Source organism: Syngnathus floridae, chromosome 18 (assembly GCF_059516105.1).
Source record: "Syngnathus floridae isolate MCC-2025c chromosome 18, RoL_Sflo_1.0, whole genome shotgun sequence".
NCBI lineage: Eukaryota > Metazoa > Chordata > Actinopteri > Syngnathiformes > Syngnathidae > Syngnathus > Syngnathus floridae.
In genome coordinates, this window is record NC_142430.1 from 398,290 (window position 1) to 407,250 (window position 8,961).

The 8,961-nt window shown below is 52.6% G+C and overlaps 1 pseudogene; it reads right to left on the reverse strand.

Annotated features, from left to right (window-relative positions):
• Positions 1-750: 750 nt before the first annotated feature.
• On the reverse strand, positions 751-8,593 carry LOC148382121 (janus kinase and microtubule-interacting protein 3-like; annotated as a pseudogene).
• Between the last annotated feature and the right edge of the window lie 368 nt (positions 8,594-8,961).

The window sequence follows — 8,961 nt, forward strand, 5'->3', positions numbered from 1 at the left end:
CATCCTACTTTGTGGAATTTCACCACATGCGCTTTTGACCAAAATACCAAATTGAACTCAAGTGAAGCCAACACGCACAACCCCCCCCCCCCCCCCCCCCCCCCCACACACACACACACACACAAATGTTGATATGAACATAAAAGAGCCGCATGCGGTTCGGGAGTTGCGGCTTGGCCAAACCTGTACTATACAACTTTATTTGTATAAAATTTTCACAACAGCTGTCACACAAACAAAGCGGGAAAAACCGAAGACGTGCGTGTTCCGCCCACGCTGGATTTATTTGCACCTTTGAAAAGACACCGTATTGCCGCAGATGTGGCAAAGAGTACTTTTGGGCATCTGAGACGGAAGGATGTCCAAAGCATCACGTCACCTGCTCTGGTAGGCATGGTGGTGGGACGTTGAGGTCAACCGCTTTGGGGTTGGCTGACTCTTTGATCGCAGGATGCCACACACTTGAAGACAGAAGCAGAAAAGCAGAGCTAAATGCAAAATGTACTCACCGGTGACTCCAATTTTTTTCCCCCCTGAAGAAACAGCTGGACGGGTGGCCCCGGCTGGCCAGTGGGACTCTTGTTATTCTGACCCTTTTTAGTGCGCGTTTGGGGCAACAACCGTTTTTTGTGGCGCTCTCTTCTGGTTCAAAAGTGCCCTGCATGTGAATTTGCTTTTCCTGCCTTCTGATTGGATGAGCGCCGGTGTGACGCGGTGCCTCTGTCACCGTGGCGGGGGGTATACGTTGGCATCGGAGCGTCTGCCAACGTCTGAGACCGGCTGGCAGTGTATCGGAGGTGTCGAGTGCGGTGCCGCTGGAGCTCACTCACCAGCTGGTGTTAGGGCCACAGAATGAAGGCCAAGGAGAAGAATAGAAAGAGAAACAGAAACTTCTCCTCCAATTGTTTGATTTGTCTCTTCTGAGCTTCGATGAATTCTTTCAGCTCTTTGTTCCTCTAGGACGGACAAATGGAAAGTGGCATTCAAAAGCCAGTAAGCGTGCAAGTAAGTGCCGGGCTGGCTTTGGGCCCTTACCTGTTGCGCGCTGTGCAGCAGATCCATTCTCTCTTGGAGGATGCAAGCGTCGCGCTCCCTCAACTCGCACATCAGGGCTCGCTTCCATTGGTCCACGGCGCTCCTAAGCTCTTCTCTCTGATCCGCCGTCAGCACGTCATTCACGCCAGCGTGGCTGGCTTTTTCGCCGTCCGTGGCGGGGCAGTCCCGCTGCGGTAGCGCCTCGTACAACATGGCCTCCAGCTCCAGGATCCTCTGGGCCGCAATCCTCGTCCATCAGTGGTCCGGCGGGAGATTTGAGGGCGGCTTACCTTATGAGCCTGGTCCATGGAACACTTCCTGAAGTCCAACTCTTCATCCAGGTAGCCCTTCTGCTTGCAGAACATATCCTAGCACAGCTCAAGGTCAGAATTGTTGGGGCACATTGCCGGAGTTCCCCTTGGCTGATGTCGCGTGTCTGTCTACCTTCTCACTTTCAATGTCCAACATCTTCTGTTGAAGTGCTGACTTGGTCACTTTGATGTATTCTAACCACTGAGGAAAGGCTGCTGTCACATAAGCAGAATGCGAGAGCGTGCGTGGACGTGCGCGTTACCTTCTCGGCTAGGGTGAGAAGGGTCCTGGCGTGAATCACGACCACCTGCTCCTCGTTGGTGAGATTCTGCAAGAGCCCAAAGGCACAGCGTCAACAAGCTTCTTTCAGCGCAAAGCCTTCCAAAAGTCACATTTGAGCCGCCGAGTCTCGTGGAGTGCGAACATAAGGAGTTCGACATACACTTACGGCGTTATAGCCCAGGATGTCCAGCTTCTTCATCAGATCACTGATGACGATGTCCGGGGGAAAGGCGCAAGGAGCAATGTAAGGTGTTCTGGGACCTCGGGTTAAGGTTAGGGTTGCGAGGGACGCCTTACGTACGCTCACGCCCTCGGCCTCGCAGTAGATCTGCAAAGGGCTGAGGCCGTCTGGGAAACGGACTTGCAGAAACTTCAAGACGGGGGAGCGCCACTCCCTCTCCTGAAAGGCAGAGGCATGCATCCGTCCGTCCGTCCGTCCGTCCGTCCGTCACATCTCTGGCCTCAACACGCTTGTGCGAGTCTTCCCACCTCCAGCTCCAGGATGCGGAACTCAAGCAGTTCGTTTTGGTCTCGGATATCCTGGATGTGCTCTTTCAGACGCGCTTCTTCCGCCTCCATCCGCCTGACCTGAAAAGACAGTCAGACCTCATCTGCGGGGCTTCCCGACAGGTGTGACGCCAAGCGACTCCGCCCAGCGCCTTTCTTTCCGTCACCTTTTCGGCCAACTGCTGATTGCTCTGACGCAGCAGCTGCTTCTCCTCCACCCACTTGACATTCTAGAAGAGACAAACGCGTGGACAGCTTTGGAATGTTGTGTCATTTTCATCCACAAATTCTTTGGTTGACTGGAAAATGACATTTGCTTTTCTCCGCATTTTCCCAGCCACGTTCGGGGGGGGGGGGGGGGGGGGGTTGGTCCAGTAATGCCAGACGGATGAGTGACTGAAGAATGTAGCTATTTTGTCTGAGAAAAAGGTGTGCTCATTGATGAGCTTACCTGTCCTTGTTGCTTCAGCGCTGACTCCAGATCTGCTACTCTGCTTTGATAGTGACCCATTTCTACCATCAGCTTTTCTCTGGTCTGAAAGGAGGAGGAGGGAGGCTCCTCCTCCTCCTTTCAGACCAGAGAACACCCGAGGCTGGGTGAGAACGGGGAGGCTGCGACCCGGCCGGGGGTTGCGGGAAGGGGCGCCACCTTGATCTCCTTCTCGGCGTCGTAGTCCCCTTTCGCTGGTCTGGGCTAGCAGAGCGTAGGCTCGTTGCAGCGCTTGATATTCTTGCGTCAGCTGGCGGTAGCGAAGCTCCGCCTCTTCATGCACACACCAATGCAACACAGCACTAGTACCAGAATCAGTCAGACCGGCGACAAAGCACCCGCGACGCAAAGACGAGTCCGATTCCAGGCTGAAGAGGAATGTTTGGTGCCAATACGCTGGCAGAAATGGCGGGCTACCTCTTCGGGTTCCGTGTCGGGGGTTCTGTCGGTGTGAAAAGACAAGGACGATCCGTCCGAGTCCACCAACACGTCTTCGTCGTAGCCGTAAAATGTTTCGATGACCTGCGGGCGCGGAAGCAAACATCTCTCTGAACAAACTGAAGCGACACCTCACGATGAATCGACGAGAGGAACGATAGCGAGAAAAAGGCCATTTCATCTTGCGCAACACCAAGCAGCCGCAAACAAACAGACTCACCTTGCAGGACCTCACGCTTTGTTCCTCCTCAGAGATTCTCGACGTCGGTATCGTAGCAGCAAATCTCTCTCCTGTCGACACAAATAATCCGCCTTTGAGATTCTTTGGATGCAAAGGGAACGAACGGCTCCGGCGCAGAAACAAACGCGACTCACAATGACATTTCTGACATGAGCTCCTGTCTCCAGAGCCTGAAAAACACGTCACCGGCGATGATTGGAGGGACGCTCGTCTTTTCCAAAAGTGACAACTACAGGGTGTGTCAGGGTTTTCCAGATTATCTTTATCGTATCATTGTGTTGCTTTGACTTTGACTGCGACCTGTAATAAATAATATTATTTATCCCTTATTTATCCCTATCGCTTATCCCTTCCTACACAAAGTCGTAAAACACCCCTTGCTATGTTTTGACTAGAGGTCAAGGGCTTCCTCTATTCAATCCACTCTTACACCCACCCTGTTTCTCTTAATTAAAATGCTCGTGCAGGAGCCGAGAGTCAGACTTCATTCGTACAACGGATGGACTCTCCACCTGCAGGTGTCCAAAAGAACTTACTTGTCTCCCGTGTGGTTCTTGCAAAATAAGTTGGAGCGAGCGCAACTCTAACAGGGTGCATTTTGCCACTAGCTGCCTACGGACAATGACGTCGCGCTCGCGGCTCATGGTTGACGGGCTGAGCAGCCGGGCAAGTCCGTCGTTTTCAGCGCACAGCGAGTGGCAAAGGCGCTGACAAAACGGGAGCTTTGAGCTGCTGAAAACGGCAAAACAAGTCTAAAGCGTGTTCAAACGCGTGCGCACAATGCTCCTGCTTGAAAGGCCGGAATTTAAGGGGCCAATTTTTTGGATGGCGGCCGCCGGCCAAGCTTTGGACGGAAAAGGTTTCCTGGCGACAGCGAGCGAGCGCGGCGCTGCCGTACGTGCACCGAGTCGCCTGCCTGAAGACCTTGGACAAGTCGTCGATGATGTGCCGCTGCTCCACAACTTGAAGGAACTCCATTTCACCGTCCTGCTGGCTGCAACCGCGGTCCAGGTCATTGAGCGAACTAGGCCTTCTCTGTGGAACACAAATGCAGTGGACTCTGTTGGCACGCCGCCGTTGTCCGCGTCGACTTACCAAGCTTGCCATCTCCTCGTTCTCCTGGGTGACAAAGCGCACTTTGTTTTCAAGGCGACACAGCACCAGCGAGAGTTCTTCATTCTTCCTGCTCAGGCGTTTGTTTTTGTACAGGAGTGGCAGAAACTGGCTTTCTGTTTCTCTCAGTCGCTTTAGCTGCAAGCATGAAGTGCGGGATGTGAAAGACGCACAACACGCGGGCCAGAACGTATCCATTCCTCTTGCATCGGTTTGAACGGAATCGTGGCTTTGGCTCCCAATAAAAGACATCTACCAGGCAACCGACTCGCCGCGCCGCTCAACTAATAAGCAAGCGCAATGGGTGCCTCGCTGGATGGCGCGCATCAAACGTAGCGCAAACCTTCAAGCGTGCCGTCAATAAATTACCAGTTCATTGCGCTCTTCAGAAAGCAGGGCGTTTCGATCCTCCAGTTTCCTGATGACTGCGCTGAGCTCAGCGATTTTCAGATGAAACCGTCGCGTGTCCCGATCCTCCTGAGACTGAAAACGCCCCGCAACACACACACACAAGCACTCGTTCAAAGTTCAAAACTGTTTTTGTGCTACCTTCCTCCAGCAACGAACTAAGTCATGCGTACTGCAAGTGTGTGATGAGGTGGCTTACGCAATGAAGAGGATTGCTAGTAGCGGCGTTGACCCCACTTCCAGGGTAGTTTAGGCCCGCCCTTTGGGAATCCCTCAGGGCAGCGATCTGCTGCTCGGCAGCCTGAGTCTGCAGCTGAAGGCGGTGGACGTGGCCGGCCCCAGGGCTTCATCCAAAACACTAACCGCTCTGTCTTTCAGCTTGATCTCATCCGTCTGGATGTACAAACGGGGAGCGCTCAGGCAGGCGGGCAAACTCATTTGCCAGAATTGTGACAAAAACAAAGAGAGCAACCGGCCAATTTTGTTCTTGAATCGACTAGAACACCTTTGCTGTGACAAAAGCGAAGCGAGCAACCGGACATTTTCTTCTTGTGAAATAGAATAGAATAGAATGCCTTAGGTGTCATTGCACTGCAGGTATACAACGAAATTGGGAACATAGTCACGCACCGCGCATCTGATCAGTCCTACCAGTCGGCGGATCTCCCTCTCGCAGTCTCTCTTGGTTCGGCTCAGCTCCTCCCGATGCTGGTGATGAGCCGATCGGAGCTCGGCCGCTCGGGACTGCCAGGCCTGCTGGGCCGCTGCCAGGGCTTCTTCCGCGCTCCTGGTGGAGGCGACACCGCTCGGTCTCCCGACACCGCCGCGTCTCCTCCACCTCCGCCAGCAAAGCGCCCCCCCTCCTCACCTGAGCAGACATTGCGCCACACCGGGCCGTTGAGACCGCAACGGAGCGCCGCGACGCTTACTGGGGACAAGCTACACAATACGGTAGCGGCCGCATCGAAGCCCGACGTGGCGTGCGGATAGTCAGACACGGATAGAGCGGATCACCTTGTCCATGGAGCCGTCCCTCAGGCTGAGGACCAAGGCATTCAGTCGCTGGATCTCTCCATCTTTGATTTTGATCACTCTCATCAGCTCCATTTCATGCTGCCGCAGTAATGTCTCCCTGGTAATGGCTAACTCTTTCTGCTTCTCCTCATGGAGTTTGCTTTTGAGTTCCGTCATGGCGGCGGTGGCACGGTGGTGCTCCGCCCGCAGGTCCTGACTTCTCTCTCTCTCCAGACAGCTGACCTGACATGACTTAGACTTAGACAAACTTTATTGTCATCTTGTCTGCACATGGTGCATACAAAACGAAATTCCGTTGCATACGTCTTACAACAAAGTAGTGATATTGCAGTTGAATAGAAGTAACATATCCTATGAAAATATATATATATACATATATACTATATATATATATATATATATTAAAAATAAGTATAAAGTGCAGCAGTGATAATTATGCAATAGTGCAAGTAGGCAAAACAGTATTCAAGAGTGTGCAGAGGAATGCTAAACCATGTATTAAACTTCTATTTAAAGGGTTTATACAAGTTCAGTAAAGTTGGTAGTGCGAGATAGTGCAAGATAGAGGTCCGTAGTGTCATAAAGTACAGTTCTGTGAATGTGTGATGCAGAGTTCAGTTTAGAGCTCAACAGTTCTAGTGTTCAACAGTCTGATGACAGCAGGGAAAAAGCTGTTGCAGAACCTGGTGGACCTGCAGCGGATGCTGCAAACCTCTTCCCAGAGGGCAGCAGGGAGAACAGTCCATGGTGGGGGTGTGATGGGTCATTGATGATGTTACGGGCACGGGACATGCAGCGCTGAGATGAAATGTCCTGAATGGAGGGAAGAGGAGCCCCTATGATCCTCTCTGCTGTCCTCACCACTCTCCTCACGTTCTTCCAATCGGAGGCGGTGCAGCCTCCACACCACACAGAGAGACAGCTTGTCAGAATGCTCTCTATGGTGCTCCTGTAGAACGTCCTCATGATGGGTGGGGGCAGGTGGGCTCTCCTCATCCTCCGCAGGAAGTACAAGCGCTTCTGTGCCCTCTTGACCAGTGCCGTAGTGTTCATAGTCCAGGTGAGGTCTTCTGTGATGTGGACCCCCAGGAATTTGGTGGTGCTGACCACCTCCACAGCTGAGCTGTTGATGATCAGTGGAGCGTGGTGAGGCTGTTTTTTCCTGAAGTCGACGATGATCTCCTTCATCTTCTCCTCATTCAGGATCAGGCTGTTTTCTCTGCACCAGCCCACCAGCTGCTCCACCTCCTCTCTGTAGTCCAGGTCGTTGTTGTCTCTGATGAGCCCCACCACCGTTGTGTCGTCTGCTGACTTCACGATGTGATTGGTGGTGAACCTGAGGACGCAGTCGTGTGTCATCAGGGTGCACAGCAGGGGGCTCAGGACGCAGCCCTGAAGGGAGCCTGTGCTGAGGGTGATGACATCAGAGGTGTTCTGTCCGACCCGGACTGACTGAGGTCTGTTGGTGAGGAAGTCTAGCAGCCAGTTGCGAAGGGGGGTGTTGAAGCCCAGGTGTTCCAATTTTCCTACCAGATGCTGTGGGATGATGGTGTTAAACGCTGAGCTGAAGTCCAGGAACAGCCTCCGCACATGGGTGTTCTTCTCCTCCAGGTGAGCCAGGCTCAGGTGAAGAACGGAGGAGATGGCGTCCTGAGTGGAGCGGTTTTGCCGGTCGGCAAACTGGAACGGGTCAAATAATAGGGGGAGTCTGGAAACGATGTGACCTTTAAGCAGCCTTTCGAAGCACTTCATCATAACCGGAGTCAGTGCAACAGGCCGGTAATCATTAAATGAGGTGATTTGAGGTTTCTTCGGCACCGGAATGATGGAGGCAGTCTTAAAGCACGCCGGCACTGTGGCTTGGCCCAGCGAGGTGTTAAAAATGTCTGTGATGACCCCAGCCAGATGACTTGCACATTCCCTGAACACACGCCCAGGAATGTTGTCGGGGCCAGGGGCCTTACAGGGGTTGACTCTCCTCAGGGTCTTCAACACATCGGCGGAGTCAAGGCAGAGTACCTCCTCTTCCTGATGGGGGACAGTTTTAACTGCTGGAGTGCCGTTTAGTGCCTCGAACCTCCCAAAGAAGTTATTTAGACCATTTAGAAAGTCAGCATCAACTACACCCACCGGGGGGGGGGGAGGGTGAGTTGTAGTCTGTAATCGCCCGTATGCCTTGCCACATACTCCTGATGTTTTTGACGTCGTGGAAACGATCCTGAAATTTTCGACTGCGGTCTCGCTTCGCTATCCTGATGGCACGGTTCAAGTTGGCTCTCGCTGTCCTCAGTGTCTCCTTGTCGCCAGACTTGAAGGCAGAGTTCCGCGCTCGTAGCGTTTGACGTACCTCCTCAGTCATCCAGGGTCGTTGGTTGCCCCGGGTGATGATATTCTTAGTGGTGCTGACGTCCTCGGTGCATTTGTTGATGTAGGCTGACACAGTCATGGCACACGCATGTCTAATCTACATCGGGAAAACTGGGAGGGAGGGAGGCAGGCAGGGAGGCAGGCAGGGAGGCAGGCAGGGAGGCAGGCAGTGTCTGTCTGTTGAGGTTTTCACCTTGTTCTTCTCCTGCTGAAGTTCTAACTGGACGTCCATCAGTTTGGTTCTCAGCTCGTCATTGGCGGCCTGAAGGGCGTCCGTTCGCTCCGCCTTGGCCCGCCCTGCCGGAGCTCGTTTGGACATCTCTTACTCGAGTCTCGCCCGGTCGTCAGTCAGAGATCACAACATTTGTACCTGGAGAGCACAAACGCAGCGCTGTTTTCCACTGGCTTCGAACTCAACTTCAATCGGTACCGTAACTTACAACATCATAAACATAGAACTAGCTTGACTTATTCATTGAATAAATGCATTTGGTTCTTCAAAACTGCATCACGCAACATAGCGTGACCGAGACGGCCGTTATCCACCTGCGTGAAGTTATTTGGTGAAATGAATGAGATGTTTAAGACACCATCGTTCTGTCTCTATGTAGATGAAGGTAAATAATCGATTGCTGAAGGTCCAAAGGTGTTGTGATAAACAAATAAACATATTAGTGATTAGTGACATATTTGTGATAAACATATTAGGCAGGATAATCACATATGTTAACGT